The sequence below is a fragment of the Balaenoptera borealis genome, assembly GCF_965194805.1.
Source record: "Balaenoptera borealis genome assembly, chromosome: 18".
Lineage (NCBI taxonomy): Eukaryota > Metazoa > Chordata > Mammalia > Artiodactyla > Balaenopteridae > Balaenoptera > Balaenoptera borealis.
The window spans coordinates 71479893-71506894 of NC_138877.1; the positions used below are offsets into that span (position 1 = coordinate 71479893).

Here is a 27002-nt window from a genome sequence, read left to right on the forward strand (position 1 = left end):
CTGGCTTATTACACTGAACTTGTATCAGCTTTTCATTTTGTAAGAGTGAGGCTCTTCATTTTATCCTTAGTCTAATCTTATGGCTAGACTCTTAGTCTTGAGACATAGATTTTATTTTTGAGGCATGGCCCTTCTTTGATTTTGATGGGAAGTCTGAAGTGTTTACAAAACCCCTCTAATTTGTAGGAACTCAAATCGAAAGTTGTTTTCTTCTGTGGTGGGCAGAAGCTGAAAACTATGTCCACCTCTTTCAGACTCCCAGCTCTGTCTTTCTGCCTTTCTCCTTGGAGTCTCCCCTGCACATAAGCTGTTGAGGAGTTAGCCAAGGATTTAGGGAAGATTATATGGAGAATTGGGGAAATCTCCCTATATCTTCCTTCTTCCTGGGATTTTTCCCTTAACTTTTAGATTCTCTGGCAATCCCAATTTCTTTTTCTCTGACATCTCAAGCTTGTGTGGCTTTCTGCTTTAATTCTACACCACACTGCATGGACTGATGGCTGCCTTCAGAAAGAAGCTTTGTTGTCATAGATTTCACCCAGGTGGTTCCTTTCTTTTCTTTTTTTTAATCAAAAATCAAATATTGGGCTTCCCTGGTGGCGCAGTGGTTGAGAATCTGCCTGCCAATGCAGGAGACACGGGTTCGAGCCCTGGTCTGGGAAGATCCCACATGCCGCGGAGCAACTGGGCCCGTGAGCCACAACTACTGAGCCTGCGCGTCTGGAGCCTATGCTCCACAACAAGAGAGGCCGCGATAGTGAGAGGCCCGCGCACCGCGATGAGGAGTGGCCCCCGCTCGCCACAACTAGAGAAAGCCCTCGCACAGAAACGAAGACCCAAAACAGCCATAAATAAATAAATAAATAAATAAATAAATAAATAAATAAATAAAAATTAAAAAAAAAAATCAAATATCTTTTGGTTTCTTCCTGCCTTTGGTGGCTATTCATTACCTTCAAATAGTTCTTTTTAATATTTTTGCCAAAATTTATAATTGGTACCTGTAGGAGGATGAGCTCACCATGAGCCACTCTGCCATTACCAGAACCCATAGTCTGTGATTTTATTTATTTAAAATGCAAAAAAGAAGCAAAACCATACTATGGTCTTTAGGGAGGCATGTTTAGGTGGCAAATCTTTTCTAATTTTTAAAAAATTTCTTCTTTGATACAAGGTTTATTTAGATGTATATATTAATATTTACCAAATATATAGAGTTTCTTAATTATCTTTTTAAGAAATTTATAGCTTGCCTTGTGGTTAAGGGACATGTTTTGCTTTAATCCTTTGAAATTTGTTGAGATTTGTTTAATGAATGAGCCTATGTTCCATTTTAGTAAATGTTCTGTGTGCACTGGATAAGAATGTGTATCCTGCAATTTTGAGTATAGTGTTATTTAAGTCACATTTGTTAATCATATTTTAAAAATATTCTGTATTTCCACCATTTTTTGTCTGCTTGTTCTATTAGTTATATAGAGAGGTACGTTAAAATATCCTATGCTAATTGTGAATATACTTACACCTTCTTAAAGGTCTATCAGCTTTGGTTTAATGTATTGTGAGTTATTTTATTAAATTATAGAAATCTCAAATTATGTCTTCTTAATGATTTAAACATTTCTTTATTACAGCTGTTTCTATCTCTGGTAATACATTTTGTCAAAAAATCAATTTTCTCAATTTTTAATATGACTATGATAAATTTCTTCTTGTTACTGCTTGCATAGTACATCTTTTTGTATTCTTTTATTTGTAATCTTTCTGTTTACTTATATTTAAGATGTTTTTCTTGCAGCCACTTAGAGTTTCACTTTAAGTTTTATTTGTTCTGAAAAATCCTTTCTCATATTTAATGTGATTTATTGTATATTTGGGTTTAAGTCTTTAATTTTACTAAATGCTTTCTGTTTGAACATATTCGATGTTTCCTTTCTTTCTTTCTTGCCTTATTTTGGGTTTATTATTTTCTATTATTACATCCATGGGAGTTTTATACACTCTTACTATTATTATTATTTTAGTGGTTGCAGTAGAAATTACGACATGCATACCTGAGTTATCAAGTCCAATTTTACTGTTACTTCTGTCCTATCCCCAGATAATGCAAGTAACCACTCCTGACATATGCCAGTGATGTTGTGAATTTTATGTTTTTCTATCTTAAATAAAAAGAAACTATTATTTCATCTGCATAGTTAATATTTTTTTGATCTCATCTATATAGTTAATATTTTGTTGCTCTTTATTATTTTTTACATTTCTGAGCTTCCATCTGGGATGATTTTCTTTCTGCCTGAAAACAGCACTCAACATTTTCTTTAGGGAGGAGCTTCTAACAGAAAATTCTTCTAGTTTTGATTTTCATCTTCATTCTTGCAGGATATTTAAACTAGATGTGAAATTCTATTTCAGCAGTTACCTGCTTTCAGAGCTTTGAAATTATTCCATTTTCTTCTGAATTTCATTGCGTTTGTTGAGAATTAGCTGTAAATCTTACTGTTGCTCTTTTGAAAGTATTTGCCTTTTCCCCTCCCCCAGCTCCCTGATTTTAATATTTTCTCTTTGTCTTTGGTTGTCAGCATTTTTTTTAAGTATTTGTTTATTTATTTATTTATGGCTGTGTTGGGTCTTCGTTTCTGTGCGAGGGCTTTCTCTAGTTGTGGCAAGCGGGGGCCACTCTTCATTGCGGTGCGTGGGCCTCTCACTATCGCGGCCTCTCTTGTTGCGGAGCACAGGCTCCAGACGTGCAGGCTCAGTAATTGTGGCTCACGGGCCCAGCTGCTCTGCTGGATCTTCCCAGACTAGGGCTCGAACCTGTGTCCCCTGCATTGGCAGGCAGATTCTCAACCACTGTGCCACCAGGGAAGCCCAGTTGTCAGCATTTTATATGTTGTATTTACATATATTTTTTATTTATCTTGCCTGGACTTTATAGTATTCTTAAATATGTTGTTTGACATCTTTCCTCAATTTTGGCAAGCTGTCAGCCATTGTCTTTTGCAAATATTACTTCTGTCCCATTTTTTCTCAGACACAAATTACATATATTTTAGGTCTCATAATTGTGCCTTCTGAATTGCTTATTCTCTCATTATTTTCTATAATATTTTCTCTATCCTTTATTTTGAATCTTCTCTTCTGGTCTGTCTACCAGTTCACCAATTCTCTTTTCATTTGGCTGTGTTTGTTCTGTTGCTAAACTGATTCATATCTACCTAATTTCAGTTATTGTGCCTTTTATTTTTAGAATTTTCGTTATTTTGAAATTGGCCAGTTCTCAGATCATAACTATCAATTGTTTGCAATCTTGTTGAAAACAGTAATCATACTTCTTTTAAAATACAGACTCTCCAATATTTGGAACCATCATGCATCTGATTCTGGTGCCTTTTTTTTCTCCCACTGGGCTTTACTTAGTTTGTCCTGTATTATTAAGTTCTTGGTTATTTTTTATGTGCTAGACTCTGATCACAGTGTTCCATCCCTAAAAAGTGTCAACTGTGCAGCTAATCCTTTCTATGCTCTCTTGTAGAATTCCAAGGACCTTGGGGGAATATGATCCCCAATACTTGTTTAACCTCCTTGCAGCTCTACATTCCTTGTATTATCAGCTCTCTTATCCTCAAGCAGATTTTAAAAAGGTGTTTACAATGATTTTAATCTCATTGGAATGTTTTTCAAAATTGCTTACTTTGTGGTAACATTGGTACATTTATGTTGACAAATTATTAAGTATTTATTTACTTTTCCCTTCTTTTTGTTCTTCTCTTTTATTGATTAATATTTGTATGTGAATTTATTTCTGTCAATGAATTAGTCTATTTGGAGTTAGTAATTCATGTGTAAACTTTATTCTGAAAATAATGTGGCAGTGTGTTGTACTAACCTCAAACCTCATACTATAGTTTATTGCTGTTTACTTTCTGTCTTGCACTCTTAACATGGTATTTTGCTCCATGCTTATGAAGCCACTAAATATTATAGGCATGATTATACTTAGATTTTATTTTATCTTATACTTCTTATTTGACAGAACTGGAGGTTGCTATTACATAGCTTGAGGAATATTACATTTCATCTTTTCAAACTACTCTTCTCTCATCCTCAAAGGTGATCTCTTCCAGGAAGCTTAATTCCAACCAGGCAATTGACAAGAAAGAGGGGTTGGATATGGAAACTTCTCACTTTTATTATGAGTTGGTTTTTCTGTCTTCATAATATGTAATCTACTAGTGAACTTGTCTTTAAAATATGTCACAATGTATGACCCACTACAAGAAACCATAATTCTCAATGTTCCTAAGAAGAAAAATTAGAGAAGTAAAGAGGCATATGATATGTAATTCAATGTTATGGAGAGCAAACATTTTAATTTTTATGCATTAACTGTACTAAATGTTGTTACTATTGCCAACCCCTCTGGCATTTGGGACATGTTAATTGAATCTAATTATAGAGTGACTGAAGCTGATGATACTGTGTGAGAAAGCCTCGTTTAAAACATTCCTGAGTTCTGGTTAAATGTATACTTTCAAAAAATCAATGGATGTCAATTCCCATAAAGAAATGTGAGACACCATAGTTTACTCACATATGAGTTTGATTTTCCTGTGGCATATCTTGTTTCCACAAACAGAAAAATCTCATTGATTTGGAAGTCACCCATCAGAATGCCCTTCCCTGTTCCTGAGGACCTAATAGAAATAGCAGAGCCTCTCAGATGTGGTAAGAACTCCAAAAAATCCACTACATCTTGAGGAATATTACTCTGGGATTTTGGACTGTCTAGAAAGTTGCTGCAGCCCCAATAAATGTTTAAATATTTAACTATAATTTATTCCATCTGTTTCACTGAGAATTATCTTAACATTTGATAATTATTGAGGAGAGCATTTTGAATTTTTGTTGCCTGTGTGGCAAAATAATTTTTGAGGTATTTTTGTTTGTTTTTACTATAAGAGTTCCATCTTTATTCCAAGCTGTTGGCCACTTTTTGGGTTTCTATATAACTCAGAATGTTGTAGAGGGATTGCACTACTAAGTAGGAACCAGGGTGATGACCACAGAATGAGGAAGGTAGAATAGATCGCCTGGGCCAACTTTTGTTTATGGCTCTTGCCTTTTACATTGTTTTTTCAAAGCTGGTCTTAGGACTACATTCTTTCCTTCTTTTGGCATGCTTTCCCCTTGGGTTCGTCCTTCTGTGGATTTTTAAAGTAACAGAGAACAACCATTAAAATTGGTGCAGATAGCAACAGGGCAGAGGTGGCATACTGAATTATTTTAGATTACGGGTTGTGGAACAAAGTACTAAAGTCATTCAATGTAATTTTGTGCGTCCTCATGTTTTGTGTGTATGACTACCCCAGGTCTTTTTGGAGGTGGCTATAGATATATATATAACTGGTTAAAACTAGGATTCATAACCCTTGTCATCCGTGTCTTTTTCTCTTAGAGAAGGAATAATACACTCTCCTCCTCACCCCAACCTCACCAGCGACCCTCAAGATGTCAGACAGATCAAAACCACAAACAGACAAAAACTCAGAAAACAAAATAAAAGCTGCAGTCAATGACTGATGTCTGTTACAAAATCCAGCCAGAGAGGTCAGAACCAGGCTCTAAACTGAGCTTCTAGCTTGCCTGGGTTTCTGATTCTGAACCTACTTAGCCTACCTGGGCCTAGCACAACTATTGATTACCTCATTTGCTTCCCCTGCCATCTGACCGCTTAAATACCTCTATGGTTATTTCCAGGGACTCAGTTCACTATGGTGCTTAGTCATAGAAGGTAGGGCTTAACATATGAGTAATCCTCAGAGCCCACAGAGTAGAATAAAATCCACATTAAGGTGTAAGTGATTGATTTTATATTTTTTTTTCTGAGAGTTGCACCTAAAAGGGGATGGAAGAGAGGTTCAACATCAAGGGACAATGGGGTGAAAATGGCGGACAGGATTCTTTTGCTGACTGGGGAGGGTTGAAGGGTGTCAAAGACACATCTGTCCTAATTCATGCTGTTGCTTCTTTCCAGCCCTGCCTGTCATAGCTTGGGACTGTCTAAATTATTTCTTCATTTTTATTAGGTGTCCTGGTTTTAATGACTGTGACCATTTCCCAACTTAAGCTTTTATCCTGTACTGTCCCAGTTTCTATCCTTTATTTCAGGTTGAATTAAATTTGACTTTCATAGCTTGTGGTGGATCTTCCCACTGAGATTCATTCTTTACTATTGCTGGATAGATAGATAGATAGATATATAGATAGATAAATAGATAAATAGATAGATATCCTTTGACCCTACGTGGAAGTTAGATACCAAAGATAAACCTGTGACAGAGCTCAGCTGTGCATGGAATATGCCGTTAGTGGCAGAATTTTGGGGAGATGCCCCTGTGAGAGTCGTATCTTCTGGTTTGCTGGTGCAGAGTGGTTGGAATTCATCAACTTTTCAAAGACTGACACCTTAAAACAACTCACAAGAGAATGATCTATGAACCGTGATGACGGACTATTATTAAATGACAACGGTTTAAGATGGTAAATTTTATGTTATGTGTGTTTTACCACAATTAAAGAAAAGTGTCTGATCACACTGCTTTTCCCCAGCTTCAGACTAAGGTGAAGACACTTGCTGTCCTCCTTCAGGACTCCGCACTGTTCCCACTGACCCTCACACCTGTTCTTACCCTCACTCTCCTTTCTTATCAGTTTTCCCATCCATGCTTCCCAATCCTTCTCCAAGGGCCCATGTACTCTTTCTAAGGGTTGGAAGACAAAGTGGGTGGTAGTTGAAAGAGAGACAAAAAGGATTATTTGTTGGGGAATTGATGGAAAACAGGTGCTTTCAAAGTCCCTTCCCAATCTTGGTCCCATTTTCTTGCTCTTTCTCAATAAGTCAGTCTCAGTGATGATTTTGAGTGGAAACAGGCTACAAACTCCTGGGTGACATTGTACAGTCACTCATACTTAAGCCAGATTTGGGAGAAGATACTGGAGAGTATATTAAAACTCAGGGTGAGTGAACTAGATAACCTTTAAAGTTCTTTCAACGTCTGAGATTCTATTATTCCCCCAAATCTATTTATCTTTTATTGTGATAAACACAGGCTTTTGTGACATGTTCACTCTAGATGTCTCTGTTGACATTTTATCTTTTTCTAAATGTCATACTATTTATTATCAATTATATATGAAGTTCATACTAATTTATATGTTGGAAAATTTACCCAAAGTAAGACGATTTTGTGTATTTTTGAGATTTCAAAATGTGATTTATATGAGTATTAAACAAAATTTGCTATGATTCCTTCCCATTTCTGACTCTGAAATGAAAGAAGCCATAGACTATATTTCACAGTTAATGAAGTCTTAGCTTTGGTAGCCGTATGCCATATGGGGACAAACAACTCTTCCGACAATTTTGCTTAACACCTTAACTTATTAGCAAAGATTATACTTCCCCTGATTTACTGCATTAAACTAAGTGGGACATAAACACTGAGACCGTACCACAACCACCTCTGTTATTCATAGACCAAGATGATTTCCTGAAGATGAAAACCTCTTCATGACTATTGTCAGTTCCTCATCTCTTTCCATGGTAAAAATGTTTTTTCTCTGGTTCCTATTGGTATCCCAGGTAGCTGAAATTTAAATTATGACATATTTGCTAGAAACCCTGGCCATCAAAAAGTGGGAACATGCAGAACCCACTTTAGAGAATGAAGGTTTGGAGTGCTTCCAAATTAATCTTTTATGTTTTAAGTATCCTCATTCTATGCAAATGGAAAACTGGATATTTTTAATATTCATCAAGTCACTAAAACTTTAGAGCATTCAGCATACTTAGGTTTGTAATAACGTTGCAATACCCCATCCTAAGTATATCTCTGTGCACCATGTTTGATTTTCTCTAAATTTTTTTTACCAAATGTGTAAGGATATTTTCACTTATTTTAATTACATGATAATTAACCTTAAGTTAAACAGTTACTTAAAAAGCTTTTCATGACTCTCCTTTCTCAGATCAAGCAGATCTGTTGTTGTCTGGTAGTAACCAGGGGTGTGAACAGTGTTTGGCTTTGGACAAGATACAGTTAGAAAGGAGATAAAAGACATGTCCTTCTAGGAGGCTCATTTGGGGGTTTCCCTTGGTACCCTGTGCATCTCTTTCTATGGCACTTGTTCCCTTGTGTCATTGTTGCTGCCTTCCAGGCCATCCTCTGCCTTTTAGCTATAGACCCTAACACAGTTCTTGGAGGAAAACAGGTGTTCAATATATATTTGTTGATTGGGGGGGTGATGGATAAATGCACAAATCCCTTCAAAATAAGATAGATGTGGAAACATTCACTGAAGAAATAGGATTTGATCTGGGCTTGAATAATGGAAGATTTTACATAAGAACCAAGTTGCCAGATAAAAATTCAGGAAGTCCAGTTCAATGTGAGCTCCAGATAAACAACAAATAATTTGTCAGTATAAGTATGTCCTGTGCAATATTTGGGACATACTTATACTAAAAAATGATTCATTGTTTAAATTTGAATTTCAGATAAACAATGAGGTTTTTATTTTAGTATAAGATTTCCCAATCTTGCATGGAAGGTACTTATACTAAAAAATTATGTTATTTACCTGAAATTCAAACTTAACTGGACATCCTGTATATTTATTTGCAAAATCCAGCAACCCAAATAAGAGGTATAGAGAATAGATGGAATCTTAAGTTAAGGAAATGGCAAGAGAAAAATAGGGAGAAAATTTTGCTTTTAAGAGAATTTGAGTCTTTGAATAGGAATATCTGAATGGAGAATTGTGATGGAGGAAAATGCCTCCAATAGTCCCTCTTCTTCTTCACTGATTTACTTTGAAAAAATGTATATTCTAGTTTCTGAACACCCTTCACCCACCTCATTCTCTTCCCTCCAGCACAAGTGCTGTAGAAGGTAGAAGACAAAAGGTTTCCAAGACTCTTAGCCTTTGGGCATTGAATCTGGAAAGATACCTTATATGCTGCTGACTATACAACAGTTAGGTACATGACGGGGTGTTCAGGAAAAACGTGAGTCACAATGAACAAACATTTAGACATTTCAGATGGCTTTATTAGAGCTCTTTAAAGTAAAAACTGACCATATTGTTTTCTTTAGATAGACTCAACCCTGGACTTTGACAGCTGCTGTGGAAGTTAATTGAAAGTCTTTGCTCTTTCAATTTACTTATTATAAAAGACAGCTTGTGTTAATTCTCCCATGTCAGCAATTTTTCTCTTCTTTCCTTTTCTTTTCTTTCCCTTTCTTTCCTTTTCCTCCCTCTTCTTTCTTTCTTTCTTTCCCTTTCTTTCTTTCTTTCTTTCCTTCTTTCTTTCTTTCTTTCTTTCTTTCTTTCTTTCTTTCTTTCTTTCCTTCTTTCTTTCTTTCTTTAGTTCTTTCTTTCTTTCTTTCTTTCTTTCTTTCTTTCTTTCTTTCTTTCTTTCTTTCGTTTCCTTTACTGGTTCAGTGATTCAATGTCTTTTAAATAATCTGGAAAACAAAATATTGACAATTTTTATCTTTATCATACTGTCTTTATTCAAAACCTTTTGTTCATCATAATATGCTGGGCTATGTTGGGCCTTATAAAAAATCTATTTAAACAAAAACAGAACATTCTTCCAGGTGTTCCTGTTGAAAAACAAGATGAAACATTTAAGCTAGCTCTGAAATTAGCATTCTTTTGCTTTGTACTGAGAATATTGACTACAAAGTCACAGTACCCAGTTGTTCTCGTTAACAAAAATTCTTCTCATCTTTTCCACTTTTAGACCTTAAGGCATTGAAGAGGCACAGATCCAGAAAGAAGAAACCACAGAGACCAAGAAGCAAAGCACAGGGAGGATAAACAGAGATGATTTATTTTCTACCAGCATTCATAACCTTCTATGATTAAACCTAACTTCATTATTCTGCATTTGTGAAGTGAATTGTTTACAGTGGAAAAAGGGAGAGAACACTAAACTTCATGGGGATGGAAGATGATCTAGAGACAAACCAAAGGATAATTGAGAAGTATGGTCTCAAAGAATAATATAACCTTGCTTTTTAAATATTGTTTTTTTTAGTGGAGCCATAGCCTAGTGTATTACGCAGGTTGTCTGAGAACATGGGGGTGCTGTTGGACTTTTATCTGGAAATATAAAACATGGAGAGTAAACACAACGGTCGGTTCACCATTTTCTTTCTTTCTCTATTTTTTTCTCTCTCTTGCTTTCTTTTTTCTTTGTGGGTTTCATATATACACACTCTATAGAGAGTGTTGTTCATTGCCAGTAAGAGGAACAACAGGGAAAGATAAATATTAAGTTGATAGAGTCAGTAATATTTGCAAAATGATACAAAATAAATTTAAATAAATATAAAGTAAATGAAAGGATATTTATCCATAATACAATCTTCAATTCAACTTGGAAAATATTTACTCAGGGCTTTCAGCATGCCCAGCTCTGTTTTAGGCAGGGCAGGGGATACAATGATACCGTCTTTACCTTGAAGCTGAATATGGTTTGATGGTGGCAAAACAAAAAATTCAATATGTGAATGATTATAGTATAGAGCAGAATGGAATAGGGCCCAACGAGAGGTATACCCAGAGTTTTAAGAGAGGTTGGATGGAGAGAGATTATATCTTGTGGTGAGAGTGGGAGGACACGGTGATTGTGGTCAGGGGGGGAAGTAAAATTTGATATGGAAAATGAGTAAGATGGGGGTAAATAACTTTCTGGTGGAAATAATATTACACATCATTGAGAAAGATCACAGGGGAACATCAAATATTCCAGCCTTGCTGGAGGCAATCAAAGGCAACAGGGCTGGACAGCCAGGTGGGGACGAACTTGAAAGGGGCTTTGAAGAAGCCCTGAAGGAGGTTGGTGGCACTAGGGGTGGAGATCTGAGAGCCTAAGCTGTGGAGCCTGATGCTGGCATTCAAGGGAGACTGGCTGGTCCGAACCAGTCAGCTCATTGCTTCTGGTTTAGGTGTGTCTCGCTTCTCTTCGAAACACTTGCTCCCTTCTAGGCTTTCTGGGAAGCAAGAAAGCGGAACGGGATTAGAGCACGTGCCAAGATTGCATCTAGCTGATGGCTAATTTTCTCTCTACTTCTATATAATGTTGCTTTCATTATAAAATGTTTTTGATCACTCTTTCGACCACAAGGTGCTGGAAGAAAGACTGAGTTCAAACAAGCTCCAAAGGTGCATCTCTGCTGATTTACCTGGTCCTGCTCAGGAGGCCCTCCCAGGATGCACTTGGGCCAGTGCCTCCATTGCCCAGGTACTTATTTCTCATTGGTTAGTTACCTTTGGCAAGGGTGTCATGAGGGAGGCACTGGAGGACAGGCATCGCACAACTCAAGACAGTTAAAAGAGAAGGAAGCCAGAGGACAAGCACAAAACCTTCCCTACAGGGAATTTGAAAAGTGAAACTGCAGAAGCCGAATTGTCATCAGGCCCAGGTACCAGAAAAGAGGGAAAGTCTAAAAAGTCAGGAGTCAGCTAATGATGGGAATATCATTGATGGGAAATTATTTACTGAGATAAGAATGTCTAGCATTTGGATGCCTTGAACTTGCTACTGTCGGGTGCTGGGCCCTTGGGTGACAATAACCAATAGTTAATACTTCTTTAATGTTCACTTTGTAATATTGAAGTTTCAGATATTGTCACCTGAGGTTTTGATCTCTCCCTGAATGGATATTCAAACTGAAAATGTCCCGGGTCTCTGTGCTTCTCAAGGTATCACCACGTTCCATCCTTTCACCAACCCTAGGGGTTTGGGGCTATTATATTTTGACTTCATAGGTAAAGAAGTTGAGGCAGAAGGAGGGGAAGTGACTTGCTCAAGGCCACACAGGCTGGGAGTGGTGAAGTTAGAATTTAGCTTACAAAGGAAAATAGAAAAAAAAGGCAATTATGAAGGTAAATAGTCTAGGAACATTAAAAAATAATAAAGGCATTGTTTCAATATTCAAGTCATAGAAATGCAGGTAACAATCACACATGGATATTATCAAGGATTTATTAAATTAACATAAATAAGTGGTTACTTAGATTGGGTACTTGCAAGATGAAGATTCGGTCTTCGAAACAGATTTATTTTTTTTTTACAAGCTGTATGCACACACATGTTAAAATTGGTGAAGGAGGTCTTTGGTATAAATTTGTTTGGACTTGTTACTTTGTCGGTCTTGACTGAAATCGTACACAGGACATAACGATGTAAAGATATGTTTTTCCTTTACTTGTTTCCAAACTTCTGGGCTTTGCCTGTAGCTCTACAGTAGAAACAAATGCATTTGTCTCTACAATAAATGGGCTTTCGGGTACTGGGCATTTGTTTGGAAGGACTTTCAAGATCTAAGGCACATCGGCGAGAGGCCCTTACACATCTGTCTGCGTCAGCTCTGTAAGGGCAAAGCACTTGTTAAAGAAATGGATGCTCAGGAAAGCCTAGTGAGTAAACACACTTTGGGAGCTATGTGCTGAGCCACAGGTGGGAAACTACTCCTCTGGAATATGAAGTGATCCTTGTTGCTGTGAGAGAAGTAATTGTGGAAGTTTTCCTTCTTCTTTGAGAGAAGTGTTGGGTTCCCACTCTGATAAGCCAGATTGATACTTTGAGCAAATCTCCAGAGGGCCAGGAGTAGTGTCAAGGCAGAGGTCTGTGTCAGAGTGCAGTCTGGTAGAGATGATGATGATGATGATAATAATAATAATAATAATAATAATAATAATAATAATAATAATAATAATACATATATTCTTTCATTACCTAGGCACTGGGTAAACATGTTTGTTGAATGCATATTTGTCTAGCATTGACCTTTTATAGAAGAGCTACTGTTTTGTACAAATAATTGTCTTCCAGAAGCTGTCAGGTAGAGCCTTACTTTATACTGTCTATAGAAGCCCATGTTATCCTCCTCCCTGGCCCATAAGTAGATCCGTAGGCAAGCTGGGTCAAGCCTTATGAAGGTGAATCACCAGGCAAAGATTTCAGGGACATCCAACCTGCATTATTTGTTTTCCCCCTAAGAATTATAAGCCCCCTTCAAAGCTATGACCATCTCTGACTGTTCCCATGGAGCTTTGCTGTCTTGTCTTCTCTGCTTCCTTCTCCAGATTGAACTTCCCATGTAGCTTCTCTCAGGCTGCTGTCCTCCTTTGGGAGTGAGTGCCATTTTCTGGGAATCCACAGGGGCAGTTGCATTAGTGGAGGTGGGGAGCAGGACATGGATGGTCAACGGTAATCTACATCCCAGAAATGGAAGGTATGGTTGGCTCAAAGGTAAAGTTTATATGAATTAAGTGAGCATGATGGATATGAAATGGTTCAAGCAATTTATTATGAATGAGGCTATTCTCAAAAGTCTAGACAGAGGAAGATATGCTTCCACTCTCCCTCCATCCATGTCCTTGGTTCTGCAATCCTTTGCAGTACAATGCTTAGCATCATATAACTTAGATTAAAGTTGATAAATAAGATGAAAACTATTTATTGGCCTAGTGAAAAGTACTAGTTTTTGATCTGATGGCATATCACTTATAATTACCACAATGTAAAGTTTTTTTCCCCACTCTGTTCTTCTAATAGGAAGTGCAGTTGATTCTTATTTATTTGGGGAATGGATATTCTTTTTTGAGTGTACTCATCTCTTTTCTTGTATTCTTCTAGTTGACCTATTTGACTCTTGTCTGCTTATTAGCATTTCATCTATAAACACGGGTAGTAGAAATAGAAAGAGATGAAACTTAAGTTATTTAAGTGTGGTACATTTTGTGGCAAATACCAAACAAAGGTTTTTGAAAAATAGGATGGCATTATTTGATCATTAATTTCAATTATGCTGTTACCTATTAGCACAAATAATTAAGAGTTGGCTGACACAGGAACTTAACAAGAGGCATAAATATCTTTAGTGAGTGGCTACACACAAGGCTTACCTTGCTCATATGCAAAATATTCATTTTAAGTTACAATAGATCGAAAGGTCTAGTTGTGATCAGCAATTAAAGTTTATTATCAGTTAAAAGGTTAATTCTTTCAACAGCTAGAGGAATATATCTTGAAGTCAGAAATTTATGACATAAGCCACTATCTCATTGGATATGCAGGGTAATCACCTCATTAAACCTGTAGTGTGGAAGAGATTCACTTCATGTTTCCTCAAGGTCAAAGGCAAAGGGAAAGACAAAGTATAAGAAGAAGGCAGTTAAGCAGAATGCTCAACTTGACATGTTATTATTTTTGTATATTTTGTACCAATAATATATCAGGTGAAAGAGACAAGTTACTTTCCACCATTTAGGACCAGAGGGAAAAAATCAGGTTATATGATCCGGAGCCTACAAGATTATAGGTGAAGTGACTTAAGCAAGTCTTAATGACTTAATAAGTCAAGAGATACTGATTTATTAGTGGTTAGTTTACATTCTTTTTTCATTTTGACTTAGAGAGGAACATTTATTGAACTATTTATCTACTATGCCAGGCACTGCGCTATGATGATTTTTCACCTGCTAAGTTATTTGATTCTTCTAATAACCTTGTGATCACTGACAAATGAGAACATTTTTTAAAACATTCATTAGTAAATGCAGTCAATATTGATAGTAGATGTAGTCAGTATTGATCAAATATTGGGTTATTGATTATAATATGCAGATACAGATCTAAGGAAACGAAGAACAAAGAAAGAACGGACTAAGATGACTTCAGGGTGCTTTCCTTGACATCAGATGTAAGTCTAAAAATGTGCAAATTGTTTTTGATAGTGCAATACAGCAAAGCAGCTATTTGGTGGTAGTCATTAGTTTAATTCTCTTGTAGGATTATTAGCAGTGCTCTGTTTCATGTAAAGACTCTCTCCCTAGTGAACTGTCTTGTAAATATGTATTTTCAGCAACTAAGGAAACCAGGCCTGGTGATTTTAATACCTGTCTACAAATTCTCTGACTCTTCCCTTCAAAAATTAGAGCATCAACATGACTAATTATTAGAGAAATGCAAATCAAAACTACAATGAAGTATCACTGCACACTCATCAGAATGGCCATCACCAAAAAGCCTACAAATAATAAATGCTAGAGAGGGTGTGGAGAAAAGGGAACCCTCCTACACTGTTGGTGGGAATGTAAACTGGTGCAGCCACTATGGAAAACAGTAGGGAGGTTCCTTAAAAAACTGAAGATAGAGTTGCCGTATGATCCAGCAACCCCACTCCTGGGTGTATATCTGGAGAAAACCATAATTTGAAAAGATACATGCACCCCAATGTTCATAGCAGCACTATTTACAATAGCCAAGACATGGAAGAAACCTAAGTGTCCATCGACAGATGAATGGATAAAGAAGATGTGTTATATATACACAATGGAATATTACTCAGCCATAAAAAAAGAATGAAATAATGCCATTTGCAGCAATGTGGATGGACATAGAGATGATCATACGAAGTGAAATAAGTCAGACAGGGAAAGATAAACACCATAGGATGTCACCTATGTGTGGAATCTAAAAAAGTCATACAGATGAACTTACTTACAAAACAGAAACAGACTCACACACCTAAGAAACAAATTTAAGGTTACCAAAGGGGAAAGGGGGTGTGGGAGGGATAAATTAGGAGTTTGGGATTAGCAGATACAAACTATTATATATAAAATAGATAAACAACAAGGTCCTACTACTGTATAGCACAGGGAACTCTATTCAATGTCTTGTAATAAACCATAATGGAAAAGAAAAAAAAAATAAAAAAGGTAGAGCATAACTCTGCTCCCACTGGGTGTGGGCCAGACTTAGTGAGTGAGGTGAAAATGATGGTGTGTGACTTCAAAGATTAGGTTGTAGAAGGCTTTGCATTTTCCTCATTGCTCTCTCGCAGATTACTCCCCCTAGAAGAAGCCAATAGCTATGTTGTGAAGATACTTAAGCAGCCATATGGAGAGATTCACATCATGAAGAACTAAGACCTTCTTCCAAGAGTCAATGAGAAACCGAGGCTTCCTGCCAACAAGCATGTGAGGGCACCATCTTGTAAGCTGATCCTCCAGCCCAGTCGAGCCTTCAGATGAATGCAACCCTGACTCCTCTCCTGACTGCAACCTTGTCAGAGACCTTGAACCAGACCACGCAGCTAAGCCACATCTGAATTCCCTCCCCACAGAAATGGCGAGATTAAAAAAAAGTTTATTGTTTTAAGCCACTAAGTGTTGAATAATTTGTTACACAAACAACAGTAACTACTTAATATGCCAAGAGAGACGATATACATGTCAGCACAAATTAACTGTGCTATCAGAAGGAAACAAATTGTTTTTGCTCAAGAAGACAGAGCCGAATGTCAAGATTGCATGCTTTTGTTTTATTGGAGAATGCAATCTGAGGGAAGCAAGGGTGTGGGGGAAAGGAAAGTGAGGCAAGGAAGACAGGAAAAATTTCAAAGTGGGACCTGACAAAGCTGGCTGTAGTTTCTCAGGATGATGCCGTTGGTTGCTCAGTTGCAGGGGATGTCTTTAGAGAGGTGGTATGGAACCGTTCTGTCTTGGAGGGGTCAAGTGGGGAGGAAGGGAGAGGAATTTCTCTGCTGGCTTCTTCCTGTCTGTCTTAGGTCAAAGTAGTTCCCATGGAGCATGAACTCTCCACATTCCTTGGTAGTATTATTTTGTCACTCTGGACAACAACGCAAAAGCCCTTCCATGGGTCTCATCATGTTGGATCTGGGTACCGGGACTGTTGTAGTTCTCGCAGTGATGAATGGGATATAGCCATCACGAAGCCTGACTCTTACCCTCTAGAGAGGCTAAGAAAATTGATAGTGTCAGGAGATGAGAGGAAATGACCACAGAAAGGTGTGTATTTAGTGGAGCCATTCCTGCCAGGAGAGGAAGCAAGTGGCTGAGACCCAGGGGGACATTTGGGCTGGGAGTACCTGGGATGATGCATAAACTGGCCTGGTATCCAATTCAAAGCACATTATATTTGTGAGGGAGCATAAGCTCATCCTTGCAAAAATAGTGTCTTGTAGTGAGCAGAAGTTCTGGCTCTGGAGTTTGAATCCCAGCTCCTATACTGAATAGTTATGTGACCTTGGGCATGTGGTATAACCTTTATGGTCCTCAGTTTTCTCATCTTTACAATAGAGGTAATAGCAGTACTTACCACCTAGGGAAGTGTAAATGAGTTAATAGAGATACAATGCATGCCACAGTGTCTGACACAGAGTAAGTGCTAGATGAACATTAGCTATGAGCCAATATTACTGCCTACTAGGGGCTTAGGCATATGAAGAACAGACAGACAAAGAGCAACAGCATAAAACATGAAACTAAAAAGCGAGTGGACAAAAACACTTATAGTGAGTATAGGTCAAAGCCAGATGAAGAATTTTGCATATAAAAGGCAAATTAACCACTGAGTGTTCCCGTTAATGTGTAGTTGGGAATGCAAACGTTGTAGATTCTTGTGATTGTTTCTGACTCCATGATGGCTGATTAGTTGAGAATATAGAAACAGTAACCCATTTATTAGCTACCATCCATGTGCCAGGGATTGTTTCAATTCTTTTACACGTTACCTGATTTGTACACACCAGCCAAGGAGAAAGTTCACATCTTTCCTGCTCTCTAACTAAACTGGTTGGACTTGGGATAAAGTCTAGTTCAAAATCCTGAAATTAAAAATCAAGTAAAGAAATAAATAGGAATCTGGATAAATTTACCAGATTGGCTTTAAACTACACAGTTCTCCGTCTGAAGCAAGCAGAGACAATAATATTTCCTTGAGGAAACAAGGTTGATAAAAAAAAAGAAAATTAAGTTGGTCTGCCAGTCACATCTAAAAAACTGGAGGCTAGAGTCAGGAATGAAGAAGAAATCACATGTATCAGTTCAACAAATATTTCATGCCAATGCTCATGGCATACCAGGCATTTTGCTAGATTCAGGGTCCTCAAATATGAAAGCCAAAGGTTCTCGACCTCAATATGGTCCAGTGGGGTGCTGAAGATTAATTTAAAAAATGACTATAATTCAGTGACAAGTTGAATAATAAAATATATGTGTAGAAGTTTGTAGGGACTTCCAACCATGAGAGGATAACTGATGTGGGTCTCATCTCACTCTGCAATCAACTAAAATGCTGGTCAATATGTAGGAAATCCGGTTTTCAGATATTTGACAGTAGGCAGCTCAGTCCTCTGAGGTCTGAACAAGGGAAACTGACAGTGTGAGTCCTATAGTTGTCCCAGACTCCTGCCTGAAAACACTTTCTGGACCTTGGTACAGGGAGAGGAAAACACAAGCAGAACATACAGGTTGCACTTAGCTGAGAAGACAGAGAAGGAAGGAGCTGGAGTTTGCAGGACAGAGGCTGGAGGGAAGGGAGTTGCTCAGAGAAAGAGCTGCAGAAATTTGCATGGGATGCCCTTGATTTTTGGCCGACCATCAAACCTCATGTGCATAGGATGAAACTCTACGAGGCTGGGCAAAGGATAACTACCACGGGGCTGTAACGGAATAACTCCCAGAGCTGACACCAGGAGACACCTAATTTCTGACAAGGCAGGTGGAGAGACCTTGTGGAATACTTGGGGCATTCAGTTGAGAGTCCAGAGGCCATGCCTTAGAAGAGACTCCAAAAGTTCATGCCTCAGAAGTAAAACCGCAGAAATGAAGGCTACTGTAGACATGCTGCTATAACCCCTAAAAACAAGTACCCAAACGGTCAAGTTGATATCTAACTTAAATAACTGCCCAAACAAACTCAACACTCCTTAAGGAAGATAACAAAATACAATAACATAATAGTCACAAAATCCACCATCCAGTGAAAAAGTATTGGACATGAAGTGGAAAAAATGTGGCCCATTGTTAGGGCAGAAATAAGTCAATTAGAAATAGCCCCCCAAATAACAAAAGATAGAATTAACAGACAAGGAGTTTAAAACTGCTGATGTAAATATGCTCAAAGATTTAAAAGAAAACATAAATACAATGAAAATGAAAATTCAAGATATAAGAAGAACCAAGTGTAATTATAAAGCTGAAAAATACAATATCTGAAATAAAAAAATTAAGTAGACCAGTTTACCAGATGATTAGATGCTGCAGAAGTAAAGGTCAAAGAGTTTGAAGACAGCAATGCAAACTATTCATACTCAAGCACAGGAGACAATGATTTCTGTAAAGATCACAAATCTATGGGATACATTTCAATGTTGTACCCATTTTGTAGGTGAGGAGGCTGAGGCATGGAGAGATGAAGAACTTGTGAAAAGGCCACATAGTAGAAAGTGTGTTTGTATGCGGGGGTAGTGTGTTGGGACATAGGGTGATAGAGAGAGAGTGCAGAAGGGACTTAGGAAAAATTAGAGAGGAGGTAAGTGTTAAGTGCCCTTGGTCTTGAGGGACTATTTTGTCCACCAGGAAAGGGAGGAATACCATTCAGGCTGAAGGAATAAGCACAGATGGAGGGGGCTGGAAATGCAGAGGACTTTTTTTTCTCATATTTTAGTTTTCCCAGATAGTTATTTAGAAAGCCATGAAGATTTAGTAGAGAACTTGGCAGGTTTTTCTCAATTCAGTACATGTGTCTTGCCTCTTTCTGCTCTTTCTGTGTGATGTGAACCTTAAAATATTCTCTTGGCATCCTATACCCCTCCATTGAAAATGCCCAGTGCAAAGGGAGTAGGAAGAGTAGGTCAGTCTTCCTTCTTCTGCTTCTCTCGCTGCTGTAGTTGCTGGAGGGTTCGTCATGTACTTTTGTCCTCATTACCCAAACCTCAACTTGTATAAATATTCTCACATGGTGGGTCAACTATTGAAGAATTTCCATGCTTAATGTGGCTCCTTCTAAACCCAGAGGAGGAGAAATAGATTTTATATGGTTTTTTTTTTTCTCAACTCATGTTTTATTTTTCTCAGTTGAATGTTTATAAAATTTGTAAATCAGAGATAATATCATAATTTTGATCTCACTGTTCCAAATTGCTCAGAATGCATAAAATCTATTACCACTTGCTGTGGACTGAATTTTGTCCCCCTCCAAAGTCATATGTTGGAACCCCTAACCCCCAACATTACTATATGTAGAGATGGGGCCTTTAGGGGGTAATTAAGGTTAAATGAGGTCATAATGAAACGGAGCAGGACCCTATGGTCTTTCCCCCCATGTCCTCTGCCTGCCTTTTGTCTGTGGAAAAACTTTAGCCAAAGAATAAGTTTAATCAGAGAAATGAGAAAATGCAAAAGCAAAGAAAAGCAGTCAAACAGGACAAAACAGTAATAGTCTAGTCAGTCAGCAAAGTCAAGGACCTTTAGTTCCTCCTCAAGGGCTATAGATATTATTCTGAGCCATGTCCTGTGAGCTGTTTGTAGATACCGAAACCCTTCACCAGGTGGAAGAAGTTAACTACATGATGACCAGGCTGTAGCCATGACATCAGCTGCTAGAATTTTGAGAACTGACCTAAAAAAAAATGGGAACAAACCGACCCTGGAACTGAAGACTAACCGTACCTAAAACAATCAAGATGACGCTGGTCAGACCACTGACGACCAATTTCAAGATGAGAGTCAGAGCTGACTGTGCTGCTTCTGCATGTAGCCTCCTCCCTCCGTCTATAAAAGCTCTTGCCCACTGGTTGCAGGAGGGGAGTCGGCCTTTGGACAGGCGTCCACGCTGCCCCCCAACCCAGTTGCCAGCATCCAAAATAAAGCAAACTTTCCTTGCCACCAGCCTTGCCTCTCTATTGGCTTTTGAGCGGGGAGCAGCTGGACCTCACTTTTGGTTACAATAAGGGTGGGGTCCTGACCTGATAGGATTAGTGTCCTTATAAGAAGAGATACCAGGGAGCTCTCCCTTTCCCTATTTCTCTCTCCTCTCTCTTAACCCTGGAAAATGGAGATCCCCCACACCCCCATCCGCATTTTCTATAAGGGAGAAACAAGGATCAGGGTCGTTCAGTAACTAGCGGACAAACGGCAGGAGGTCTGTTGGAGTCCAAGGCCTGTGCTTTGAGCCATCATGCTACACTGAGTCATAACCATGATTCCCAATTTTGGAAGCAACTTTTCATTGTCTGCTGTTTATTTGCAGCTGCCACCCCAGGATATCCAGCGTATCATGCTTTGTGTTTGCAGGTTTCGTGTAGCACTTAGAAGCCTACAGAGACTGATGCTGTTGATATATGTCATCTCCTCAGAGTGCCAGCTTGGCCAAGCTTCCTCGGATGCAAACGATGCACAGGCAGCCTCTGACAATCCCATGACAGAGTGGTGAGTAGCGTGAGACAGCCATTTGTTTTGAAACCGATCTCAGTGCTACAAATGCTTTGTCATCTGTCTAAAACCAGTGCTGCTTTGGTAATCAGACTGTCATTTCTTTTTAAGGGCAGCTGGTGACACACACCTACCACTGCAATTACCTGTTAATTTCAGTGGTGACATACGTAACAAGTGTTCATTGGTCAGCACCGCACATGGTAGAGACCCAAATGAAACAAAGAGCTGCCAACCCACAAATAAAAGGGAAAGATGTGGGGACATGAGACAAGGTGCTTGTAAAGCTATTTTGAAGAGCAGAGCCTTTTCTGTTAGCTAGGCTCTAACTAGCTAACCAAAAATCTTCCAAAAATCGCATGCAAACTCTTGTGCGTATGGACCAATGTACCTTTCTTTCTTTGGTTCTTAAAGCCATCTGTAACTCATGAAAGGTAAAGAACTCTTGCTTTAGCAAGGAGAGCCGTGGATTCTTTGCTTGTCACATCTGAATTCAGATTTTGCTTGCCAAACTAGAGAGGGCTGGCAGCAGTTACTAGTTCCCGTGACAGACATTTAGAGAGAGGCAGGTTCCATTTCTCCTGGAACCAGAAAAGGCTAACATTTTAAGACTAGGTGCAGTGACAAACATGAGCCCAGCATGGTTCCCACCCTTGGATGCGTTACATCCTGTGATGTCATAGCCCTTATGGAGCAAATTTGAGACCTATTTCAAGACTGTACTTTTAATACCTTTATAATCTATAAATCTATGCACTATATACATAAAAATACCATGTATATACTTAAAGACTTCATACACACACACACACACACACACAGAAATATATACTTAGGAAATTGCAATTTTGTGGAGTCTTTTTTTTAAACCTCTTCTATTGGTTTCAAAACTGTGCGAAATGCTCTGGAAATTCTACATTCCACCTTAGGAAACCGATGGCTTGGGACTTGGCTATAGAGTGTCAGGCAAGGGACAAAAATGTGAAGTAACCAGTTCAAAGTCACCTCTTAGGTCTGGGGTAGAGCCTCAGCGCCTCTGTCACTGACATTGTTCATTTACAAGACAAGGTCGGCCCCCTCGGAGCTGAACATTTCACGGGACCAATGTAAAATGACACCCGAAACGATGGCCCTTCAGCTCTGCCGATGCGTGAGCATGTGTTGTGCATAGTATGAGAAGTTATTTCTCCTAAGGACCATCTTTAACTTAAGCAATATGTCCTGGAGATGTCTTACAAGGGCAATCAAGATTTAGCCAGCGGGCTAAGTAGGAGGAAGTTATAATGTACAAGGTGAGTCTTTGGAGACTCTGAAAAACCCATTAACGGAGAAGTTATTAACGTCTCTTTTTATGCAGCTATAGTGCAGAGGCAGACCCCAAAGAAACCAATCCACATTATGAAACATTTCACAGAAATCCATTTTTAAAAATAGGAGAATGCTATAAATGAAGTCTTGAGGTGGGAACTGAGTACGAGCCTGGCCTCCTGGGCCGGCTGTGGATTTTCTGAAGAATAAAGGGAAATTCTCCTTTAGCCTTTACTTTGAGACAAAGAAATTCAACGAAATCTCCTCCTGTAAAATTTGATTATCTTTTTTATCTTCCTTGTTCTCATGTTTAATTTTCTTCCTTTCTCTCTTGTACTTCCCCTACCCAACCCTAATACCTTCAGGCCTCTGTTAACTTGAATTTGACTTTAAAAATATCAAATTATTAAACTTTCATTAGGCATGGATGTGATTTACAGTTAAGTGAGTTCCTCTAAGAATGGTAGAATATGACAGAATATAATAGTGGAATATTCATCCATGAATACAATGTCTCAGAACTATTATCAGAGGGAATAAACTTAGATACTTTTTTCTCCCATATTGGTGCCAGATTTGCATTCATTTTCATTAGACTAAGAGCTCTTTGTCAACAGAAACAGTGACTTATTCAGCTTTTTTTAAAAAAAAAATTTTATTGGAGTATAGTTGATTTATAATGTTGTGTTAGTTTCAGGTGTACAACAAAGTGATTCAGTTATACATATACATATATTCATTCTTTTTCAGATTCTTTACCCATATAGGTTATTATAGAATATTGAGTAGAGTTCCCTCTGGTATACAGTAGGTCCTTGTTGGTTTTCTATCTTATATATAGTAGTGTGTGTATGTTAATCCCAAGCTCCTAATTTATCCCTCACCCCATATTTCCCCTTTGGTAACCATAGTTTGTTTTCAAAATCTGTGAGTCTGTTTCTTTTTTGTAAATAAGTTCATTTGTCTCATTTTTTAAAATTAGATTCCACATGAGTGATATCATGTGATATTTGTCTTTCTCATTCTGACTTACTTCACTTAGTATGATAATCTCTAGGTCCATCCATGTTGCTACAAATGGCATTATTTTGTTCTTTTTGAACAAAAAGAACAAAATATTTTGTTCTTTATTACTCAGCCAATATTACTTGGCTGAGTAATATTCCATTGTATATACGTACCACATCTTCTTTATCCATTCGTCTGTCAATGGACATTTAGGTTGCTTCCATGTCTTGGCTATTGTACATAATGCTGCAATGAACATTGGGGTGTATGTATCTTTTCTTATTCAGCTTTATATCCCTTCCTCAGGGCACAGACATAGTACATAGTACATGATCAATAAATACTGGTCAGATGAATAAATTCTAGGTCCATTAAAACTTTAGTTCAAACCATTACACAGTCAGAGACTTCCTTCTATAGGCCAGACCCTCTGCCAACTGCAGGGTCTTCCGAGATGATTAAGATACCGTTCTAACCGTCAACAACCTTAGGGTCTGGTGGTGTCATGGGGAAGAGGGCGCCGGTCTGCCAGTGGTGGGTTCAGGGGGAAAGAGAGAATACAAGCAGGTACTCACCAGATGGACAAAGGAGGAAGGGCATTCTGGAGAGAGGAAGCAGCAGGACCAAAGGCAGGAAGGACAAGGGTGCAGCCCAGCGTGGTTAGTCACTTGATTGGCCAACATTCCTGGTGACCATGGCAAAGACTAACATGGAGATGGTGACTGTGTGGGGTGAAGGACTTGAGGATCCTTGAACCATGGCCCTGACACCCCTCATGTTCTGCTCAGGTAATGGAATGCTCTCGAATAACATCTTTTTAAGCAATAGTATGCACACAGACACCACAGAAGTGCATGAAACAATGGAATCAACTTTAAGCAAATGCTAACATGTTTCTTGAGTCCAATTCTCTCAATTCCCTGGGCACAGTGATAGGTAGAAAGAAAAGCGAAAAACCAAATAAATATCACCAAATAAAATTTTAAAAATCTTCACTTGAATTTGTTCAATGTCAGTCCAGCTGCCACTACACAATTTTGTGCACCCATAACATCTTTAAAGGCAAACCCGGAAGGGAGTATCTTCTGGAAGGAGCCTGTTAGAGACCCAGCAGGTGATGCCTTTGTGTAATGATTCATCATGACCCACTCACCCTGGTCAGTTATCTTGCTGCTGGTTTTAAGATGCATGACAGTGTGATCAGGCCAGAGTTTAGCTGTTTGGTCTTTGATAAATTACTGATTATTTTCACTTGTTAAAAGGGAGCATTGGAATAAGTGATCCTTCTAGCTCTCAAATTCCTGGACAGCAGCAATTTCTTATTTCATCCTCATTTTTTTTAATCCTTTACTTCTCATCTTTATATAGCTGGACAATTTGTCTTATACTCCAATTTTTGTTTTCTCTCTCTCTCCTTCTTTGTTTCTCCATTTCTTCCACTTTAATTTTCTTTCTTGGACACAGGAAAAAAAACAAAAACCAGAAACTTCCCTTTGGTTATAACTGAAGTTAAAACACAGATATGAGAGAGATTATTTTTAATACTTTAAACTGTGATGGAGAGTTTAAAAAGGATATTTCTGACTCAATTGAATTTTAAATCCTACTAAGATGGGTTTTTTACCTTTTATTGAGAATCTGATAAAAGCTCTTTCCACTTCTGCTCGCCCCCCACAACTTTGCATCAAATAACAGGAAACCATCTCTCTCCCAAGACCTACTCATGGACCTCAGGTTAGGAATGCTTTGTGTATCCGGGAATCAAAGGTGGGCCAGGGGTGGAGTTTGTCCACTCACACGTTGAGTTCACTTTAGACTCAACCTGCTTTCTTTTTTCTCTGTTGCTTTTTCTAACTCTCCTCCACAATCTCCAACCCTCACATGGGGGCAATTCACAGTTTTGTCAGCTGGCCGGTTGGAAACAGCACGTGTGCCGTCCTGTGTGCTCCTTGGAGAAGGGCCATTGCCTCTGCCGCGGGCCACTCAGCTGGGAAAGGCCTCCTGCATATCTCCAGCTGCAGGGGAAATGCAAACCACGTTGCTGAGTGCCAAGAGAGGGACAGAATAATAATAAAATGTGGCCGGGAGTGCAGCTGTGGGTAGAGCTCCCCATTTCACCCCTTTTTATCTTATGAGATATCTTAAATTGCTGGCTCCACATTTTATAGGATGATAAGCCAGAAGTCTCAGATTCTACCTACTGTATGGAAAAGATGGGGATGGCTAAAGTGGATGTGTGGTGGTTGTCTGGCACAACAGTGATTCCTCAGATGGTCATGAGTGTTCTGGCTAGATGAAGTTTGCAACCTGTGGTTTTAGATACGGAGGGTTGACCAGCAGGCTGTGTTGAAGTGATAGGGCATGATGGATGCATGCATGTGTGTGTGTAGGTGTACGTGTGTGTGTAGGTGTACGTGTGTGTGACTCGTTCATGAGCTAGGCCCTGCCTGCTGCTGAGGAAACTGGGTGAGCCCTCTGCATCTTCATTTTTAAATCTTCAAGTAAAAAAAAAAAAAAAAAAAGAAATTAAGATATTAAAATAGCATCCGGCATCACTCAAACATCTGGTTCATCAGGATGATTTTATGAGATAAAGATTTCTTTCTTATGAACTAAAGGGTTTCATTTTGCAAGTCCCAAATATCAGCTATTAGCATTGCTTGCATCACACCTCCTAATGCTCAAAATATTGCAAACAGGAGAACAAAGTCACTTTCTGTTAGAACAACACCCTTGCGAATACTACATGTCATAAGGTCTGGGGCAGGGGTACTCCTCAAGGGTTTCAAATATTATGACTGAGGGAAGATTATTTTTTGATCTTTCACCCCGGGGAATGGTGTGACTCGTATTCATTCTGCAAGTTTTACTTTTTGATTTTTAAATGAAGTAAGAGTTCCCACATGCAGGCTTGTATTAGAAGAAGGGATTCTAAGAGGTCAAGTGCACTCCTGTTTGGGCTCTCAAGGGGTCCCCCACAGTGACCGTCTGGATTCTGGGCCGCTGAGTATTTTTAGATGTTTCTTTCAGACTTCCTGCTGTGCCACCTGCAAGTTTGAATGGAGGAATCATTGATTTGAGTCATCAGAGATCCTCATCTTGGTAACCTCCTTCAATCTCAAATGGTCACCACTTTCGCTCTGAGCGCCACCATACTAGCAAGGTGATGGGAATTATAGATGAGGGGGAAAAAATGTTATTATCTCCTGCTGTTGCTTTGTCCATTCTCCCAAGATGATTTTGGGTAGTAGCCTGCTGTTAGCTGGGCTAGGCAGATTTGTTGTTGTTGTTTAAAAGTACTTACTTAGAACAGGAACAGTAAGGGGCTTAAGCTGCTTCACCTTCCAGTTAACCCACCACAT

General features: G+C 38.6%; 1 long non-coding RNA gene across 1 annotated transcript in view; it reads left to right on the forward strand.

Annotated features, from left to right (window-relative positions):
* The first annotated feature begins 900 nt into the window (after nt 1-900).
* Nucleotides 901-27002, forward strand: part of LOC309616032 — a 72107-nt gene continuing 46005 nt past the window's right edge. Inside the window, exons 1-4 of the long non-coding RNA XR_014237218.1 lie at nt 901-10055; nt 11201-11778; nt 13165-14783; nt 15930-21321. This is a non-coding gene — a long non-coding RNA (uncharacterized lncRNA). The remainder of the gene's footprint in view (nt 10056-11200; nt 11779-13164; nt 14784-15929; nt 21322-27002) is intronic.